At 44.6% G+C, this 19,904-nt stretch overlaps 1 protein-coding gene across 3 annotated transcripts in view; it reads left to right on the forward strand.

The window, feature by feature from the left end:
- Positions 1-3,047: 3,047 nt before the first annotated feature.
- WIPF1 (WAS/WASL interacting protein family member 1) overlaps positions 3,048-19,904 on the forward strand; it is a 62,981-nt gene continuing 46,124 nt past the window's right edge. Inside the window, exon 1 of one of the 3 annotated variants that reach the window (XM_079980157.1) lies at positions 3,048-3,401. The gene's annotated coding sequence lies outside the window, so the exon portion shown is untranslated. Of the gene's footprint in view, positions 3,402-10,055; positions 10,320-10,379; positions 10,402-19,904 lie in introns of those variants that run through there. The other 2 variants (XM_079980158.1, XM_079980161.1) reach the window with 2 other exon arrangements.

Consider the following 19,904-nt stretch of genomic DNA (forward strand, 5'->3'; position numbering starts at 1 on the left):
TATTTTTCCTAGAATTTTTTCCTTCTTTTCATTTTGTTGCTTCCTCTTAATAGAATTTTGTTGAATTAGGAAACCTCGCATCACGGCTTTGCTTGCGTCCCAAATTATTCTTTTTTCCACATCTGTTTTCCTGTTGATCTCAAAGTAATCTTTTAATGTTTTAAGGGCCTTCTTATGGATCTCTTCGTCCTTGAATAGGGTGTCATTCATTCTCCATCTAAAGGAACCAGTTGTTGTTAGTTTCATCTCCATCTTGACCGCATTATGGTCGGAGCACGTTTTTGGGCAGATTTCTACTTTTTTTGTTCTTGACGCCAGACTACTAGAAATCCAAATTTGGTCTATTCTTGTCCATGTCATTTTTGCTTCTAAGAAGAAAGTTCCCTCTCTCTCTAAAGGATTCTTTGTTCTCCAAATGTCAATCAAGTCCATTGTTTCAGTCATTTCAAAAAAGATCCTTGGTAGTCTCCCTTCTTTCGAGATCACTTGTCTCTGTGCTTTGTCCATGTTTGTTGAGACAACTCCATTCATATCTCCCATCATTAGGATTTTATAATCTAAAAAGTCAACTAATGTCTCATGCAACTTCCTAAAAAATTCAGCCTTCCCTTCATTTGGGGCATAAACTCCCACAATTAATATCTTTTCTCCTTGAATTTGTATTTCAATTGCCAGGTATCTTCCTTGTTCATCTTTAAATATTAATTTTGGAGCCAACTTTTCCTTTGCATAGATCACCACACCTCTTTTCTTTACTTTGTCTGATGAGATGAATTCTTGACCGAGTCTCTTATTTATTAATAATTTCCTGTGTATCCTGGCAATATGGGTTTCTTGCAAACATATTATGTCTAATTGTTCTTTCTTCAAAATGTGAAAAACCTGTCTTCTTTTCCGAGGAAGGTTCAAACCATTACAGTTCCAACTAATGGTTACAGTTCCAACTAATGGTGGCAACATGTCCACTCAACTAGAGAATTTTTCCAGATTAGCTAATGTGGACCATAAGGGTGTGATATGTTGGAGTGGGGGAGGAACTCCAGCTGAAAGACTTGACCGGAAATAATGAGAACAAACTTTCCCTAGAAATGACCAGCCCCTTTGTCAGATTCAGAGAACAGCTGGTCCGAAACCACTGCCACCCTTTATTTCCCCCCCTGGCAGAGATCCTGAGCCTTTAGCAGCTGCGAGGTGGTTTGGTTGGGGAAAATTCAACACTGCACAGGTGACACTTACTAGCATTGCATCATCTCCATGCCAGTTAAATTCCGGCAGCTGTTCTAGTCACCAGGACTCTGCCCAAAGAAAATACGCAGCACTATTGATAGAAGTTATCTATTTGGATAGATCTGATATAAAGTGACAAACAAATGTGCATTTTGTTAGGATGAAATAGCTGAGAAAGAATTTGAATCCTATCCGGGCCGTCTTTGGAATATGCCCTGCCGGGGTGCAAAAATCCGCCCAGCGCCCCCAAATTTAGTTAACTTTTAGTTAACCCCAAGTTAACTTTTACTGAGCTCTTGTTTTCTTGAGACCTTCAGGTATAGGGCAGTATTGAAATAAAATAAATTAATTAAAATTTTAAAAATATTTGATGCTACGGTGTAACAGAGCGATGGAGGAGTAGGGCAGGGACTTTCGCTCCATTGCTTTTCACTGCCACCAATCAAGGACAGTAGGTATACATTTGGCGCCCCCCAGAATTTGGCGCATTGCACCCCCAGGTAAAGATGGCCCTGAATCCTATGATTTTTTTTTCTATCTTGATTTTATTCTATGAACCACCCTGAGACCCCAGGTGTATAGGGCGGTATATAAATTCAGTAAGTAAAATAATGATTCTATGACATTAAATGCATCTGAACGTCTTGGCCGATTTGATCAGAGGGCGTTTGCTGAATAATAATAATAATAATAATCGTAATAATATTTTTTTTATTTATACCTGAAGACTTAACTCCATGTTCATCTTGTTTTAACTACCGGGTAGTCTCTTGCCCAGGGACGCAGGTGGCGCTGTGGGTTAAAGCCTCAGCGCCTAGGGCTTGCCGATCGAAAGGTCGGCGGTTCGAATCCCTGCGGCGGGGTGCGCTCCCGCTGCTCGGTCCCAGCGCCTGCCAACCTAGCAGTTCGAAAGCACCTCCGGGTGCAAGTAGATAAATAGGGACCGCTTACCAGCGGGAAGGTAAACGTGTGCGGCTCTGGCTCGCCAGAGCAGCGATATCACGCTGGCCACGTGACCCGGAAGTGTCTCCGGACAGCGCTGGCCCCTGGCCTCTTAAGTGAGATGGGCGCACAACCCCAGAGTCTGTCAAGACTGGCCCGTACGGGCAGGGGTACCTTTACCTTTACCTTTAGTCTCTTGCCCAGCAGCGCGCAGGCAGCGACAGCTATTTAAATCACATTCGGAAAATAAAAATATTTGGCTGTCACGCCTAACAGCACCGGGCGGGACTTGTTTCCCAACTACCCTTTGATAAATCCTCTTTGCATTCTAGATCAGCAAGACAGCACATTTTGTCGCTGCCTTTTTTTGTCCTTCGGGCCTGCCCTGCCCTTTGCACCTCCACTATCCGGACTGAGAGAGATCTGCCTGTCTCGGCGCTGCGTGTAAAGGGCAGGCTAAGGGCAGCAGCTTCGGGCAGGGGGCGCTTCTGGTGGATACTGGGCATGCCTGCAGGTCGCGCGCATGCTCACTGGTGGGGGGGGGGAACCATTGCAGGGAGTTGAACCCATGCGTAAAAGTAAACAATCCATAATGCAATTGAGAAGAGGCGGTGTGCGTGTCTAGGGAGTGCATGGGGGGGGTCTCTAATACAGGACCAGCCCAGAAGGACCCCTTCTTTTTTTCCTCCTCCTGCTTTGCGTACACACAAAAACCCCGAGATCCTGCTGGAGGGCTCTAAAAATAGGTTGCCCCCCACCCCAGGCTGAAAGGTCCCGCCTGCGCAACGGCGAGCCTTAAGTTTACCCACCCAGGCAGGGAGGCAGCCACCACCCGTGGATGTAAGAGTTCGCAGTTTGCACAGGATCTGAGCAGATCTCCGCAAGGGGGGGGAGTAGATCCTTCCCCCCCTCTTGCCCCGCCCCCGTTTCTCTTTTCCTGGGTTGACCCCAGATCTGCTCTACCCGGGGAGGAGGAGGAGGAGGACGGATCTCGGAGGGGGGAGCGGCTTCTGGGCGGCGGGGCTGCTCTCTGGATCTGTCTCGCCGCCTTCTTCTTCCTCTTCCTCCTCCTCTTCGCCTCCCCCTCCGCTCGCGCCGCTGCCTTTCCATAAACATCTGGATCAGCGGAGGGGCTTTTTTTCCGCCCCTCTCTCTCTCTCTTGGAGGGGCTCTGGGCAATTGGCAACCTCTGAATGGCTCCGGGGGAGAGGAGAGCGCGAGTAGAAGTTTAGGTTGGTATCCTTCACACTTTTCTTTAAAAAAAAAACAATTAACAATAACGGTGATGATTATGATTGTTTTTTGGAGGGGTGTTGACTTGTGTGGATGTGAGCATCGGTCAGTTACTTTTGCTGGGGAGGCGGCTCCTCCCATCTTCCCACCCCAAGAACAAAAACTAAACCAGGAGAAGGGAGAGGTGCCTCCAGGCTGGGGTTCTCCCTCTGCCACCCCCTCCCCAAATTTCTGCTGCAGATCCCGGGCCGACCTCCCGGTCCTCGCCCATGTTGCTCCAGGCGAGCCGGGGTTGCTGCAGAGCTCATCTGGCCAAAGGAGCCGCCGCTTAGCAGAGCAGGGTTTGTGGTTTGTTTGCTTTTGGGCAAGCGGGGTGTAAAAGAGGGGCGAACGTCTCCGTCGGGGCGACCCACAGGCCGCCGCTCCCTCCGCAGCCCCTGCCTAAGTTAGAAACGTCCCCCGGGCGCCGGGAGCGGAGGAGGGGCGTCGGTAAGCAGATGTGGCTCATAAAGTAGACCCAGTTTCAGAACCCGCGTTAACCCTTGCCTTTTTTAAAAAAAGAAATGGAATCAAATCCCTTCTAGCCATAGAATCGGAAGGGACCCACGAGGTTCATCTAGTCCAGCCCCCTGCAGTGCCGGAATCTTAATTTTCCAAAGTGGGATTTGAACCCACGACTGTGAACGATCCAGAGGCTCATGCTGATGTTCCATTGACGTCTCTGCTTTCTGTATCAGCTTGAGAGTTCTCTTTTCACCTAAGGCAGCTGTGGGTGTCTGGACAGGGATGAAACTAGGCTTTATTTCCCCTGGGGCAAAGACCCAGTTTGGCACACACACACACATGCATATTTGCATATGTTGCGAGCCTCAGTTGCACCCCTCTGGAGACTTCGCTTGGGGCAAAAAAACCCAAACCTGGCTAGCCCCTCAACCCCCTGGCTCTGTTTTGGGAAAGGGTTTTGATAGATAGTGTTTTAACTACAGCTGATTTCTGCATTCGCATTTGATAAGTGTCATATCAAGTGATGTTTTAATGTTTGTGAGCGAGAGGGATGTGTGAGAGAGAATGCCCCCCCCCCCAGCTAGAACTTCCAGGGATGGCTGTGGGCAGGACTCCTGCTTTTCAGGGGGCTGGATTAGATGACCCTTGGGGTCCCTTGCAAGTCTACAGTTCTATGTTTCTAAGCAGGCGTGAATCAAATCAAACTTCCATATCTCCTCAGCTGTGCCTTAGAGTGAGCTGCAAACCACTTGGAAATGGCTTCTGCAAGCAACTTTGCCAGCTTGCTATAAAAGAGCATCACTGTCTGGGTTTCAACTTCCTCATGCTTGATTTGATTGGATTTTCTCTGTTTAGTACAAGTCATTTGAATCTCTTGAATTTTGGTGGGGTTTTTTTGGTGGTTTTTTTTTTTTTTAAGAAAGACGGAAGAGAAGAGGCGCTTATAAAATTCCCACAGTGCTCTGCTCAAGTATGTGATGCTGGCTATTACCTCCTTCCTGTGCCTATCATGAGCTAATGTTAGCAACTGCTTTAGAGCCAAATGGCTATTGAACGGCTTTCAATTTCCTTTATGTATAAATTTAAAGTTCAACATTTCCCTCCTCTTCCCTGGCATGCGTACAAATACTCTGTTTTCTGTATTTTGTGTGATTTATGTGACAAGATCCCCAGTCGCTTTTGCTGTTCCCACTCCACCCGCTTTTGAAAACAGATCGGGAAGTATTCTCAAATGAAATGGGTCAGCAAGCCTTCAGCTGACTGTTGCGGTTCCCGCATCCTTACAAATGCTCAAGAGATGAGCAGGGTCCTGCTTCTGGAATAGTGTGCAAAGGTTTACTGTTAGCTCTCAAGACAAGGAGCATTATGTCTAAAACGATGTAGCACAGGAACGCTGAAGAATTGTGTTCTCTGTACGGTGGAAACGGAGTCAGATTGAAATGACAAGAGTTTGAGAAGAATAAATCGGGCAAAAGGGAGAGGGAAATACGATGTAATTAATCGAGAAGAGATCCTCGGTTATTCGCAAGTCGTGTTGCAACTTCCCCTTGCTCTGTTTCCCAGTTGCCGTCTGGATTCCACCCTCTTCCTTTTTGTGGCTGCTAGTTTTAGTGACGGTTTGGAGTGGTGATTGTGTGGTGATTTGGGCTCACTCAGCAGAATGAGCAGGAATCTCCTCAGATGAAATAACAAGGCCTGAACTGGCCATATTCTGAAGTAACCTGCATTCCCCCACCCCTTTGGATGGCAAACTGTAAGACTGTTCAGACTGTGAATTTACTTCAGCGCTAAGCATATACAGCTATGGTTGGCCATAACCTGGGGGGGGGGGGTAGCTAACATGGCGCCCTCAAGACGATGTTGTCCTCCAACTCCCATCAGCCCCAGCCAGCATGGCTGAAGGTTAAGGATGATGGGATTTGTAGTCCAACATCTGGTCTAACTCTCCCCTTGGAAGAGAGGTGGTATGAATAAATATTGAAAGGACAGAGCAGAGGTATAGGGACTGAGGGCAGGCCTGGCCCGGCCCAGCCATTAACCTTGGTGAGGCAGTCGCCTCAGGCAGCAGGCTGAGTACTGCTGGGAGGGGGAACAGATCCAGGCCCTCAAGAAACTTGCTGCCTCCTGCTCCTCCCTGGCCTCCTTTTTTCTCCCTCACTGCCTTGGATCTTTCCCAGGCCTTCTCCAGTCACCTCAGGCAGCTGAGGGGAAGGCAATGAGGGGCACCATTTTTTGTTTTGCCTCAAGCGGCGAAATGTCTTGGGCCGGAGCTGACTGAGGGACCCAGAGATGAGGATTTAAAAAAAAAAAAAAGTCAAGACCCTAAGTTACATCTTTATTGAGTTGCTGAGGGGTAAATTACTTGATTTTTGCATGATTCGCAAACTCTCGTGTTTATAGGAGCGTATTGTTTGTTATCCGTTTCTTTTCTCTCAAGGAGGGGTTGCTTTTCAGCTGCAGGGAAATGGCACAGAACTCTCTTTTGTTACTAACAGGTCTGAGGAACCTGTGTCTCTGGCTGAACTTACAATTCCCATTATCCCTGAGCATTGGCCACGTTGGATGGGACTGCTGAGAATTCTGCTTTGAGAATATATGTTGAAAACATTTAAGAACCCATTTTATTATACTAAAAAAAGTTCAGTTAAAAACAAACAAGCCCATATCTAATAATGATGCAATAGCAGTGAGTTTCCTGTATCAGCAGCAGCGTGGACAAGATGACCTCTGACGTCATTTTAACTCTTGAGTTCAAAGTTGTAGAGTTTGTTTGCCACCCTGAGCAACCTATCCTAAGATTAAAAATATCCGATGGCAGAGACTGCAAGTACTGTTCCTTCCTCGTTGCTTGCCAACTTACGTGCCTGTTTGGCAGTTACCTTCATGCAAAATGTAAATTGTACAGTCAAAAGAGTTGCAGCAGATAATATGAAGCATGATAGGATCTTAGTTAAAGGCTTTATTGTTGCTCTGAGGCACATTTTACAGCGTGCATATCTATCGGTGCCTCTTCCAAAGGTTAAATAAGAAGCCTGAATTGCATTGGAAGCAAATGTAGGCATTTACACCGTGCAGATGTGTGATGTACATTCCCTGCATGCATTCACTTATTTAGGGTTGCCATGTTTCAAAAACTGAAAATCTGGACACAAGAGATGTTGAACTTTTTTTTTGCAAAATCTCAAAAAACAAAGTTTTTGAGCTATTTTTAAGGAACATCACCAAAAATGACACTGACGACATGTGTTGCCATACAGCTGGATTTTCCTGGATGTTTTTAGCAATTTCCGCCCAGGCAGCCGAATCCGGGAAATTCTGGATGCATGGCAACCCTAACTTATTTTACAAATCCATATGTTGCTCTTTCCACCCCACTCCCCTGCCAATCTTACGTTGGTTCTTCTGTTGTAGCAGCTGTGAGGAATGCTATCACTGGGGAATTGTAAGGAACAGCAGTCGTTTTGCTAGTCATTTCTTATTGTTCGATTGAATCTCATCGGTTTTGAGATGGTGATAAAACTTCTCTGGAATCAATTATCATTTCCCCACCACCAGGCATTTCCCAAAAGGAACCCATGATTAAAGAACATGAAAGTATTGGGGGAGGGGAGCCATTTGTTAGCAATACCCAATTTTACTTATACTTGGAGTAGGCCTCTTGAAATCAATGGGCTTACTCCGAGTATGACTAAATCTGGATAATCAGCCTATGTTTGCAAAGTGAAAACTGCAAATATATATCAGGCACAGCATACACACAAAAACAACAACAACCGTGTTTGTGACAAGGTGCTCCAGGGCAAGGAGGAGTGATTTCACTTTTAATTATCTTCATATTCTCTTTTCTAGTTTCTTGATAATGCTTATCTGGGTTTCGTTTTCATTTTCAAGGAAGTAGGAAGTAAATTGGGTATTTCCAATTAAGAGCTTAATGACAGCACTGACTAGCCCTTTAGGGCACAATAAAATTCTTCTGCCTAATTGTTTATAACTGTGAGATAACTACATCTTGCTCATGATTTAAATTTGTCATGTGACACAATGAGATGCTAGATGTCTGATCTGCCTGAAGTTTAATTGACACTGATGGCAGAGTGTGTCACCTCTCCAGCTGAAACTAATGGGACTTATGCATGCATACATGCAGAAATAAGCATTTTAAATGGAAATATTTACTTTCTCAGACTTTAGTATTTCCTCTCTGTTTAATTTCTCCTTTCATAAGTTTTCTCCATGAATGTTGGACTGGTTCTTGCTGGAGTACTGAGTAAAATATGAAGAATTAAATTGCTAAAGGTTTTTCTGTAACACATAACTGTTGCACAGAAATGGCGCAATAATATTTTGTGGTTCTTCTTTTCTTCTCTCGCAAGGACAGAAGAGTCTTGCAATGTTGCACTGAACTGTTTTCCCATAGGTTGCTTGGAGACTCAGCAATTTAACTGGGGGCTTAAATAAATGTTGTGGTTGTCCGTTGTTTTTATTTAGGGAATGTATGTGCTGCCATTATCAATCGGGAACAATGGTAGAGTGATGATTTGTGCCCTCCATGGTGTCCCACAAACTATGAACATGAAAAGACCATAGTTAAAGCATTAAAGTCTAGGTAGAACTCCTAATAGAACTTGGGAGGAAAGATGGAATTCAGTAATGTATGGAATTCCTATTAACTTCCCTTCTACCAGCCTTAAGCATTGCATTAGCAAATATGTTAATCCCACTTTATGCTAAACAGGAGTCCCTCTTACCTAGGACTTGAAACCAAATCTGCTTCCAGGCAACCTGTGGATTGAGCATTCATCCCGATTTGTTCATACAAAATTTGCAGCATTGGCTATTTACCGAGCAATTTGTTTGCCGGGAAGTTAGATATGTTGGCGTAGGTTTGCTGAGGGTACCACACTGGGTACCTTGATCTACATGAATAGTAATCATGGCTGGTTCCAGTGGTTCCTTCAAAGGTTATCCTACATGCAAAGGTTATCCTACTCTTCCCAGTGCAATTCCCCATCACTTTCCTTACTGCAAAAAATGGTGAGGGACATTGGGTTTGTTGCACAAGAGCTCCAAGGCAGCTTTAAGTGTGCAACCTGAATTTGGCAGTATGTGACTGAATACCACCCAAAAGTAGTGACTGTCTGAAGGGAGGCAAGCTAGTTCTTGAAGCTACTTCTCTGTTCCTTCATAGGGAATCCTGGTTCGCATTAGATATGTTGGCATTAATGCAGATAACTGATGTACCGTATTTTTCGCTCTATAAGACGCACCAGACGACAAGACACACCTAGTTTTTGGAGGAGGAAAACAAGAAAAAAAATATTTTGAATCTCAGAAGCCAGAACACCAAGAGGGATTGCTGCGCAGTGAAAGCAGCAATCCCTCTTGCTGTTCTGGCTTCTGGGATAGCTGCGCAGCCTGCATTCGCTCCGTAAGACGCACACACATTTCCCCTTACTTTTTAGGAGGGAAAAAGTGAGTCTTATAGAGCAAAAAATACGGTAAGTTTGTTCTTGGTATAAGCTTCCGTGTGCATGCACACTTCTTCAGATACACTGAAACAGAAGTCACCAGAAGTCATATAAGGGTCTGGTGAAAGCAGCAATCCCTCTTGATCTTCTGGTTTCTGGGATAGCTGCGCAGCCTGCATTCGCTCCATAAGATGCAGACACATTTCCCCTTACTTTTTAGGAGGGAAAAGTGAGTCTTATAGAACAAAAAATACTGAAATTCTCCACCATGGTTCAGGCCGATGGCAAGCATGCAACCTGCTTCTGGTCCCTTTATCGTCACTTAAAAGATGGTTAGCATGACATCTGCCCAGGCCCTTGGAGTTATTGGCACGGAATGCTACTAAAGAAGGACAGCAGGCTGTGTTTCTGATGCTGGCGCTCATGAAGTCAGCCTCTTATGTATGGCTGCAACATTGGTATGCATTGTGCTGGATGTGGCACAAGGGGTTTACCGACTGTGCAGCAAGGAATCAACAAGATATTGTTTGGTTTCTGAATGGAACTGGGAGAATAGTGCTAACAGCTTTATGTCAGGGTGCTTCTTCCGGGAAATTAAACAATGAAATAAGTGTTTGGATCACAGTGGCCTTGTGCTATGGGTTGGATAATTAAATAATGGAAACCTCTGTAAAAGTTTTAGAACTTTAGCCGCTGCAGAGATGCATTAAAAGCAAACAGGATTGCAAACAGGAAGCTGCCTTAGTAAGGAACTTTTAATGCTTATAAGGAAGCTAATGAGCTATAGTTCCCTTAGAGGAAACCACACAGAAGTTTTTCAGAAATTGCCTCTCAGTGGCTTCATGGGACCTCTCTGGATTCCTGCTCCGCCTTGCAGTGGAGTGAAGCAATCTCCTTTGATGTCACCATTAAGGGGGCATTGATGAAGGAAGGAGCTGGTGTCTGGTAAGACGTTTTTAAAGTTTGTTGGCTCTTGCTTGGGCGGTGGGGTGTGTGTGTGTTAAGAATCATGATGACTCTGCTTCGGGTATGGTCACCCTTCTGGGGGTGTCTATGGAAAATGCTTTAATTGAAGTGAGGGGGGAAATGGCTTCACCTATGTTGGGTAAGAAGTGGAGACTAAGGGTGACATCCAGTGTTGTGCAAGCGGATCTTCCTTCCCTCCTCCTCCTCCCCCTCCTCCCCACCTGCAGTCCCCTGTGCCTCCCCAGATTTGAGTGTATCCCAGATTGAGTGTATCCCAGATTTGGGAGGGGGCTGCAGGAAGAGCAGGAGAGCATTTCACTGAAGATGCACATCACTGGATTTCACCTTTGAAGAAACCTCTAGAACTGGCCTTTGGAGAACATCATGGTGTCTACTCTGATATAGAGATGGACATTGTAATCAGGTTGTATTTCTTACACTGGATAATACTGCCCATTTTAATGTGTGTGTTTTGTATTTGGCGGTTTCTGTAGCAAGTCTTTCCCAATTCTAGAAGGTGAATTTGATTTCAATATAAGGGAACTCTGTCTTCTACCTGAGATCTTTCTGTTGCCTCACTGCATAAGGGTAGGACCCATCCTGGGGTTCAAATTCCAGATTCAGGGTTGTATTCAGCTAAGAAAGTCCTACTCAGAGTATACCCACTGAAATTAATTAACCTAAGTTAGTCATGTGTGTTAACTTCAGTAGCTCTACTCTGAGTAGGACTAGCATGGTCCATACCATTCCAGGAAATGTTGTGAATATCTTCCATGAAGGAAAAACGGTGCTAGGATAGCAGAAAACTGACCTTGTGGTGCAGTTTAGTGTTGCCCTTTTTTAATTTAGTTGCTTTTTTTTTGGATTCTGAAATGCAGTTTCAATTTTTTAAAAAGGATTTATTAGACAGCTAACGTGGCACTCAGTTAGGTAAAATCATCTGCTAATTTCTAGCAGCTGTAGAATCTACTTGTGTTTCATAAGAAGGACCCAAGGTTCTCAAACTTGACATCATTTTATCCTTATCCTACTACGATGAAGGTTACTTTTATTTTTATACAAGCTGATATGAAAAAATCAGAAAGCGGACAAAAGTTGTTGTAATTTATTTTGTATATTTTTACCCTGCCCCTTCAACCAAGTTTCCAGGGTGGCTTACAAAAATATAATGCAGTTAAGACAGGTTAAAACACACACACACACACACACACACACACACACCCCTATGGACACTATTAAGATAAGCAGGCCTAAGAGAACAGCATAAAACAGTTGTTGTGAGCAGGAAGCAGCACAATCCTTTAAATCCTAGAGATCGGATGGAACAATGAAAGCCACAACTGCTGCAAGCATCAGAAAACACATTGTAGTGATAGACTATAGGGAGGGTTGTATGCACGAATGATGCTCACTGACAGCTGTGTGCATTGCATAAGGCCCAATTGTCTGGTTAACTTGGCATGGAAGATGAGCCTGGATACCATGCCAGACTACATGTGTATTGCAAAAAAAGGGAAAAGAGTAGCTTACCCCAAATATTCCCCTTGAAGTCACACCAATGATATGGAATTGCACAAGGGCACAAATCCAGTCTACATCTTGGAGATAAAAATATGCAATATGCACTTTGAAAGCTGTTGGTCGCATTTGTTCATGTTTCCTGGTTTAAAACACCTATGAGGTTGATCGAGAGATTCCCCAGTTGTTATTGACCTAGTATTGCCTACAGCAAGGGTAGCCATCATAGTGTTCCCCATGGTTTTTGGGACATCAACTTCCATAATTCTCCTACTAGGAGTATTGTGCTTTTCCAGTATCCCAAAGCCCAGTTCAGATGTAACAGTAAACCATGATTTTGTGTTGCATGCAGGAGTCTAAGGGTCTTCTTCCTCTCATTGGCTCTAAATCCTTCCCTTCTGTAGGTTTCTGTTGCATCTGAACTGGCAACCATGGTTTGCATTTGCCCACAAAATGGCAAAACCTTATCAACAGGCCATGGTTATAGTGACTGCGTTCTCACACACCAATCAGCCAGATTTTCTGGCTCATTGTGGTTGACAAGAAGGAGCAGCAGCATATCAGTGCTCACTTTCCAATTGCTCCCTCCTTGGTGTAAGCAGCATAAACAAACCAGGCAGGCTGAAGGGAGAAACTTGGCTTTGTGTTCTGTCCAAACCAGGGATCATGGCTTATTGGCTTCCAGCGCCAGCAATTCAGGCAACTTAACAAGCCATGATTGTTGTTGACCAGTGATCATGGCTTGTTAGGAAGTAACACATCCCTGATTTGGACATAATTCAAAGCCAAGGCTTCCCGTTTATCTATTTTGCACCAAGGGAAGAGCAGAGTAGGAACTATCAGGCAGAGGGCACCAGCACTCTGATACACAAGAAACTCTGACTTGCCTTATGCTTTAAAGAGGGAGGACATGTGTGGTTCGGAGGCTCCTGTAACACCAAACTATGGCTTGACATTACTTCTGAATTTACCCTTAGTCTATCAAGGGAAACCGCCATGCGAATTTGCTTTAAAAAAAAATAGATCTAAATGTTTCCAGGTAATGCCCACATATCATAGCTAGCCTTGATGTTAAAATAACCCAATTTACTATGCCACGTAAATGCCACGCATTTACAATCATTCCTCACTTGCAAGCATTTTCTGCTTGCCTAACAAAATGATCTCCCCTCTCCTCCCACTGTGTGCTGTTTTTCGGGATCTCCTGTCATTCCCACCCCTAGCTGATTTGGGGGGAAGTGCAGTTCCAAAGTAAAATTTACTCATAAAATGAGAGCACTGTTTTCTAAATTTAGTTCTGGTTGTTTTAAAAATGGCTCAGCCTCGCTCTAAACTTTCTTTCTGATTTGCTTCAGTTTTAAAACCTCAGAGTTGCCGTTCTGTTCTCAATCAGGGTATAAACGTGTGTGTGTGTGTGTGTAACAGTTTAAACAACTCATATCAGTTAAACATAAAGGAGAATGAAAACAGCTGGTTACAAAACGTGGCTTGCCGATAGTTTTATGCAAAGTTGATTTTTCTGTGGAAATCCCCTCTGCTTCTCAATTGCACCATACTTAGTCACTGTGGGAGGAAAAGCATAGCTGTCCCCACAAATTAGCAAACCAGGAGACCTAAGAAAATCTGAGCAACCTTCTGTTTTTCCTCCTTGTAGCTTTTGAAGAAGCTGGCTAGTGCTTCAGCCATACTTTTTCTTTTTTAGCTTCCATCATCTCTAAATTCAGCTGATCTTTCCTTTTAACTCTCATGAGGAAAGAAAACTGCAAACTCTGAGCTGCAGTTATGTGGCTTCTAAAATGGGAAGTTCTCACTAACCGACAAGTTCCCCTCCTCTGATTAAAATTTAGGCATATGCTTTGAGTGGTTGAGGTTCTTGTTTTTGTCTTTTTATTTTTTGCTGCTCCTGTGGTTCCAGACATGTTGATTTTTATTTGAGATGTTCTGTGGTCAGTGTACAATGTGATTTATTAGCTGGGCAATGGCCTGGTTGTCTCGGACTAGGGTCTGAACTAGCTTTCCATGGACAAACACCCTCCTTTCTTAACAAAGGCAGACTCCTAGGTTTGGGATTCTGTTCACTGGAGATAGCATTAGGGGTACAGATTAGGGGTACAGTCAAACTTCGGTTCAGATTAGGGGTACAGTCAAACTTCGGTTCTCACATGGCTCCGTTTTGGCTAGTGAACGCCGAAAACCCGGAAGTAACTACTCTGGTTTTTGAGCAGTCGAACATGTTACGTGGCTCCCGTTTTGAGTTTCCCTATTTTATTGAGGCTTCAGTTTTCGGTCGTCAAACATTTTGGAAGTCGAACAGTCTTCCAGAATGGATTGCGTTCGACAACTGAGGTTTAACTGTACCATAAGAGGGGTGCAAAGGCAGTAAGAGTCCCTCAACAATTGGCTTCCTCCTGTGTACAATGCTGGCAGCGTCAAGCCTCACTTATTATTGGGAAGAGTCACATGAGCACTTGTGCAACAACAGCTGGTCTCTAAATAGAATCAGTGCAGATTCCCAGAACCATTTTGTGTCAGTCTGTTAAAAGCATCTCTATGACCCGACACCAAGTGAAGAGGAGGGATTGCTTTTCTTAGAAGCGTATAGTTTGCATTTATGGTCTTGCTCCTGTTCTTGAAAGGTCAGGGCTGACAGCAAGTTTATTATCCACAATCAATGGGATTTTGGAAGGATCTAAGATACTCTTGCATACATGTGCCATTAAAGCAAGCCCATGCTTATTGAATTAAAAAGACCTTGCATTTCCTCTGGGAGGTGGATCAGCCTCTGCTTTTGGCACACCTTCAAAGGCAGAGAATTCCAGAGCCAGAAAGCAGTTATCGAGACAGCGTGTTTGCTAAACTCATTGCTAATTGCCGATCTCCCTGCATTAAATACAGCAAGGCTTTAATTGTGAGTTTCGCATTAGGCTCCTGCCTAACTTGTGAGGCAAGGTCCGATACCACGTCTGGAAGAGTTGCAGAGCAACCCAGTTCTATCGGTAATAGCGTAGAAACAGAAAAACATCTTAAAATGCTTGCTACAGTTCACAGGGTTATCACTGTTTGGGGGGGATGATGGTGTTTTAGATATGTGCTCTGAAGCCTTTTGAGAAGACAGTGTGAGAAATACGAGCATTACACTTTATTAATTTGCGTGTCTGAGTGGTACTGCAGGCTTATTCCAAACGCTCTGGAAAACAGGTCTTGAGGCAGCTTAGAATAATAATTCATGCACAAGAATTTCCACTGCCCAAACATAACCAGATGGTTCAGTGTCCTGTGTTAACTCCGCTGCTTATTTTCAAATCCAAATACTTGGATATTTACTGGCTGGGGAGCAGAGGGCTACAGTATTCCACACAACGTCCTGCTGCAGATTTCAAATGTCCTAATGCTACTTCATTTGATATAATAGGAGGCAGCCATCTGGCAGCCTTTCCTGTAATCTTGGCCCAGTTTCAGGAACTCATTCCTCTGTGCTGATTGAAATTCCAGCCATCCTAACTGTCAATGTGCATGTGCTGGGGGACTTCTTAAGATATCTAGCGATCATGTTTTATATAACGTGGTTAAAGTATCCAAAAGGCTTCGCCTCTGCTTCCAGTTCCGCTCTGCCATAACGGGACGGGAAGAAACACCACAGAAATAATAATTGCCACACACGCAGGAAGAACAAGCATAGAGTTTGATTTGCAGTTTTACAAATCATTTAATGTGTCAACACGAATATCTTGCCAGGCCCAACCATCGCCAACTCTTTGTGGGTACCGCCACACAAGCCAGTTAAGGGAGGCTTTAACGGGGAGCACGACCCTGAGTGGACTTTGGTAATCTTTCGTAATAAGCCACCCTGTGCAAGGTCAAAATTTGGCACACCCAAATGGATCTTCTCAATTATGGATTGTCTCAATTTTGCACCCCCTCAGCTCAGTGCACCAGCCTAAATCTGGTGCTGGCAGCACCTTCCTGTTTTGCCTCAGGCGGCAAAATGGGGCGGGCTGCCCCTTCTTAAGGTCCATAATTATATAGCTTGATGTAACTTTATGCACTGGCCTCAGAATTTGTTCGCTTCCCTCTTCTATTCCCATTACTTTTTTCTCTTTCTCATTCCAAAGCGAGATACTTTTGCGGTACAATTGACATGCTATGTTGCATCGCAAAACGTGGCGTTTGGTTTGCCACTGCTCTCCCCGATGACTCCTGCTGCTGCTGCTTCTATTTCCTTTTGTTAATTATCAGCACCTTAGGTTGCTGCAAATTAGCGAACAGTGGGTGTTAGTTATTGGGGTGAACTAGAGCATGTGAGATATAGGACAAAGTCTCCCGTTGGTATGAGTATTTAATGCATACCTGAAGCAACTGCTTCACAAAGTTTCAAATAAGCACATGTCACTGGTGACCAGAAAGTTAGATTTCTACACACACACAGAGAGAGAAGTTTTCCAAGTTTCAACAAAGTTTCCGTTTGAAGCCTTCAGACTCTAGAGCAAGATGTGCCAAGCTTGCTTTGTACCAATGTAAAATTCTCCTATTTCAGCTTTAAGCTTTTCATGCCCTTTTAGAAGTTATGATGTTCTTAATTCACCACCTGTGAATTCAGTGCTTTTCTTTCTTTCTTTATTTCATTCTTTCTTAGAAAAAAAAGGTGCCGGTAGCCACCACAAAGTTGTTAAACTTTTAACATTACAGTGGTACCTTGGGTTACAGATGCTTCAGGTTACAGATGCTTCAGGTTACAGACTCCGCTAACCCAGAAATAGTACCTCGGGTTAAGAACTTTGCTTCAGGATGAGAACAGAAATTGCTTGGTGGCGGCGCGGCAGCAGCGGGAGGCCCCATTAGCTAAAGTGGTGCTTCAGGTTAAGAACAGTTTCCGGTTAAGAACGGACCTCCAGAGGTACCACTGTATTATTTTTTAAGGTGCTGGTACTGTGTATCCTTCGATCCCCCAAGAAAAACGCTCTACCTTTTCCTTCGCTGCTGTAGCTCACACCTTCTTAACATATTTTACTGGTTTCATACTAATGTGGGTGATGCACAGCATCAGGCAGCAAATAAGCACTAGGGATCTGTATTAGGGCTGGGTGGGAGAGATCGGAGTTCCCTGACCCATTTCAAGGAACCAGGTGGAAGATTTGAACCATCCCAATTTAGTCTTATCTGTGTCCTCCATACACCCAGCAGGTATGAGGACCAAATTTAGCACCAAAGTGAAAACTAATCTGAGCCTCCGGAAGTGGGTGGCGGCTGCCTCAGCGTACCTCATGGGTGATCCGGCCCTGACCTTAGATCAGGAATGGGCAACTTGTGGCCCTCCAAGGGTTGTTGACCTCATCTCCCCTCGGCTTCGGACAGCATGCTGTCTGGAGCTGGTGGGAGCTGGAATCCAACAATCTCCACGGGGGTCATAGATTAGCCATCCCTGCCTTGGGATGCCTAGCTATACCTGAGCACACCTTTTTCAGGTGGAGGAGCTGCCGAAATGGGTAACTGCTCTGAGCTGACTCTGTGGAGTAGGGTTTCCTGGCTTCCCTCTCCCTCAGATGCAGCAAGGGGAGAATGACTGTTGAGGGAAACAGTTCTGGGATGGGAGGAATGAAAGGCAGTTGGAGCCAGCCACCTCTATGCTCTTCGTAAGGACAGGGAGCCCCCACTGCTGCTGCCACCTCCCAAAGCAATTTTGGATGTCAGGCAGAAAGTTGAGAGTGGAGAACAGCGCAGGTGACTCACCCTTTTTGTTTAACATCCGAAGACAGAACCTATTCATCTCCTGATACGGAAGGGGGGGGGCATGTCTTCTTCACCTTCTTCTTCGCTACAATATATCCATTTATTTCCAATTGTCAATGTCAAAAGGGACTAAAATCTATAAAATTAATAGAAACTCAACGTGCCAATTTGCTCAATTTCTCTAGGACTCCATGACACCTCCCCTGTCCTCCATAATCCCTCAAGCAAGGTGTCAAGACCCAAATCCTGTCAAATCACTCTGCCAAGCCTTTCCTCCGGGCAATGCCAGTACATGGACCATTGTCTTCTCATCACCGGTACTCAGGATGTGCTTATCTGTGCATATCTCCAGCTCTGCATATTCCCCCCTCCCTCCTCCATATGTTAATCCTGTGTAACCCAACCTCTTCTTAATGTATTCATGATGTAACTGGGATGTATTTTGCACTGTATTCTGGGACATGGAGGGAAGTTTCAAAAGTTCATGTCACCCCTTTCTCGCTGTTCAATCTCGCCTTGAACCTGTTGCGCAATAAACTTGGATCTTCTGCAGCTTGCTCCTGTCTCCGGCTGAGCTCATTTTCCTCCGCAGGGACCCGCGGACTTAGTCCGACGAGCTGGGTGGCAGAGCAGCCTCGCACCCAGATTTTACCGTAACATCTCCTGTTCCTTTCACAAAGCAATTCCTGGAGTGGTTTAACAGAGAAGTCTGGGAATTGTAGCTCTGTGCTGGGAATAGGGGTCTCAACAGCACCCGCAGCCAGTAATTATTGGGGTGGAAGCCATGGCTGTTTAAAGTGGCATCATAGCGCTTTCAATGTGTGGTGTGAATGTGACTGAAGAGAGGCCTGCTACTGTCAGCAAATTGTGCTAGCGTTTTTCCTCTCAAGTCTTTCACAATTAATATTGGTTTTAAAGACAATGGGGACAGTGTCTCATGAGCAAACATCAAGTCACTTCCTGAACTCTTCAACTTCCCTTCAAGTTCTTTCGTACTCAGGGGGTCTACCACTATATATATATATATATATGTATATATATATATATATATATTCCTGCTGACTGAGGGATCGCTTCAGCTGTGTGTGCAAATAAAATGAAATGAAATGAAAGCTTCCAATATAAATAACCAGCACTTGCATTTTCAGCTTTTGGGTGCAACTTTCCAGTGAGGTTTAAACTGCATTTGCAAATGGGGGCTTCAGGAAGAAGTAGCCACCTGACATTGTTTATGTGTGAAAGCACAATCCAGTACGCATGGTTTGCATGGCCAAAATCTCAGGTTTGATTTGTTCACCAGCACTTCTGACTGAAAGGATATTTTGCTGTAGTTCGGGGTGTGCATGTGGAATACTGGACACGGTGGACCATAGGCCTGGTTCAATATAAGGTAGCCCCTAATATAAAGCTTAAGCCAGGGCTGGCAGTATATCTAGTAGTCCTCATTACTGTACCTAAGGACAATAGACTCAACATTTTAATGGCCAAGGTTCAGAGATGATGTAAGTTTAAGGCTAGCAACATCTGCAGGGCCACAGTTTTCCCAGACCTGCTTTAATTAAAAGAGGAAGCCTCCTTGTAACACAGTTTGCCACAAAATGGGTGCTGGGTGAAGTGGGACCCCTGGCAAAGCAACCCAGTTTGAATCAAGGTTCTCTAAATGTGAATAGAGCTTATCTTTCTTTTAATTGGGGGTAGTCGTATCTGACTGTGCCCAAACTGGTGAGTGGCGTTTGTGTGCAGGAGTGAGTGGCAGATCTTGCATAATAAATATTAAAATAATCTTCTTCTTCTTCTTCTTCTTCTTCTTCTTCTTCTTCTTCTTCTTCTATTAGTACCTTCTACTAGTGGTACCTCAGGTTAAGTACTTAATTCGTTCCGGAGGTCTGTTCTTAATCTGAAACTGTTCTTAACCTGAAGCACCACTTTAGCTAATGGGGCCTCCTGCTGCTGCTGCGCCGCCGGAGCACGATTTCTGTTCTCATCCTGAAGCAAAGTTCTTAACCTGAAGCACTATTTCTGGGTTAGCAGAGTGTGTAACCTGAAGCGTATGTAACCCGAGGTACCACTGTGTATCCTCCTGTTCCTCTGAGGAGATTAACGTGGTTTGCCTAGTTCCTTCCTGCTCCTTTTCAAGCTCATAACAGCTCTGTGGGGTCTGCTCTGTGTCTAAGACAGCGCTTCTCAAACTTGGGTCTCCAGCTGTTGTTGGACTACAACTCCCATCATCCCTAGCTAGCAGTGGTTAGTGATGCCGGGAATTGTAGTTCAAAAAACAGCTGGAGGCCCAAGTTTGGGAAACACTGTCTTAAGACAGAG

Source organism: Podarcis cretensis, assembly GCF_951804945.1.
Source record: "Podarcis cretensis genome assembly, chromosome: 1".
Lineage (NCBI taxonomy): Eukaryota > Metazoa > Chordata > Lepidosauria > Squamata > Lacertidae > Podarcis > Podarcis cretensis.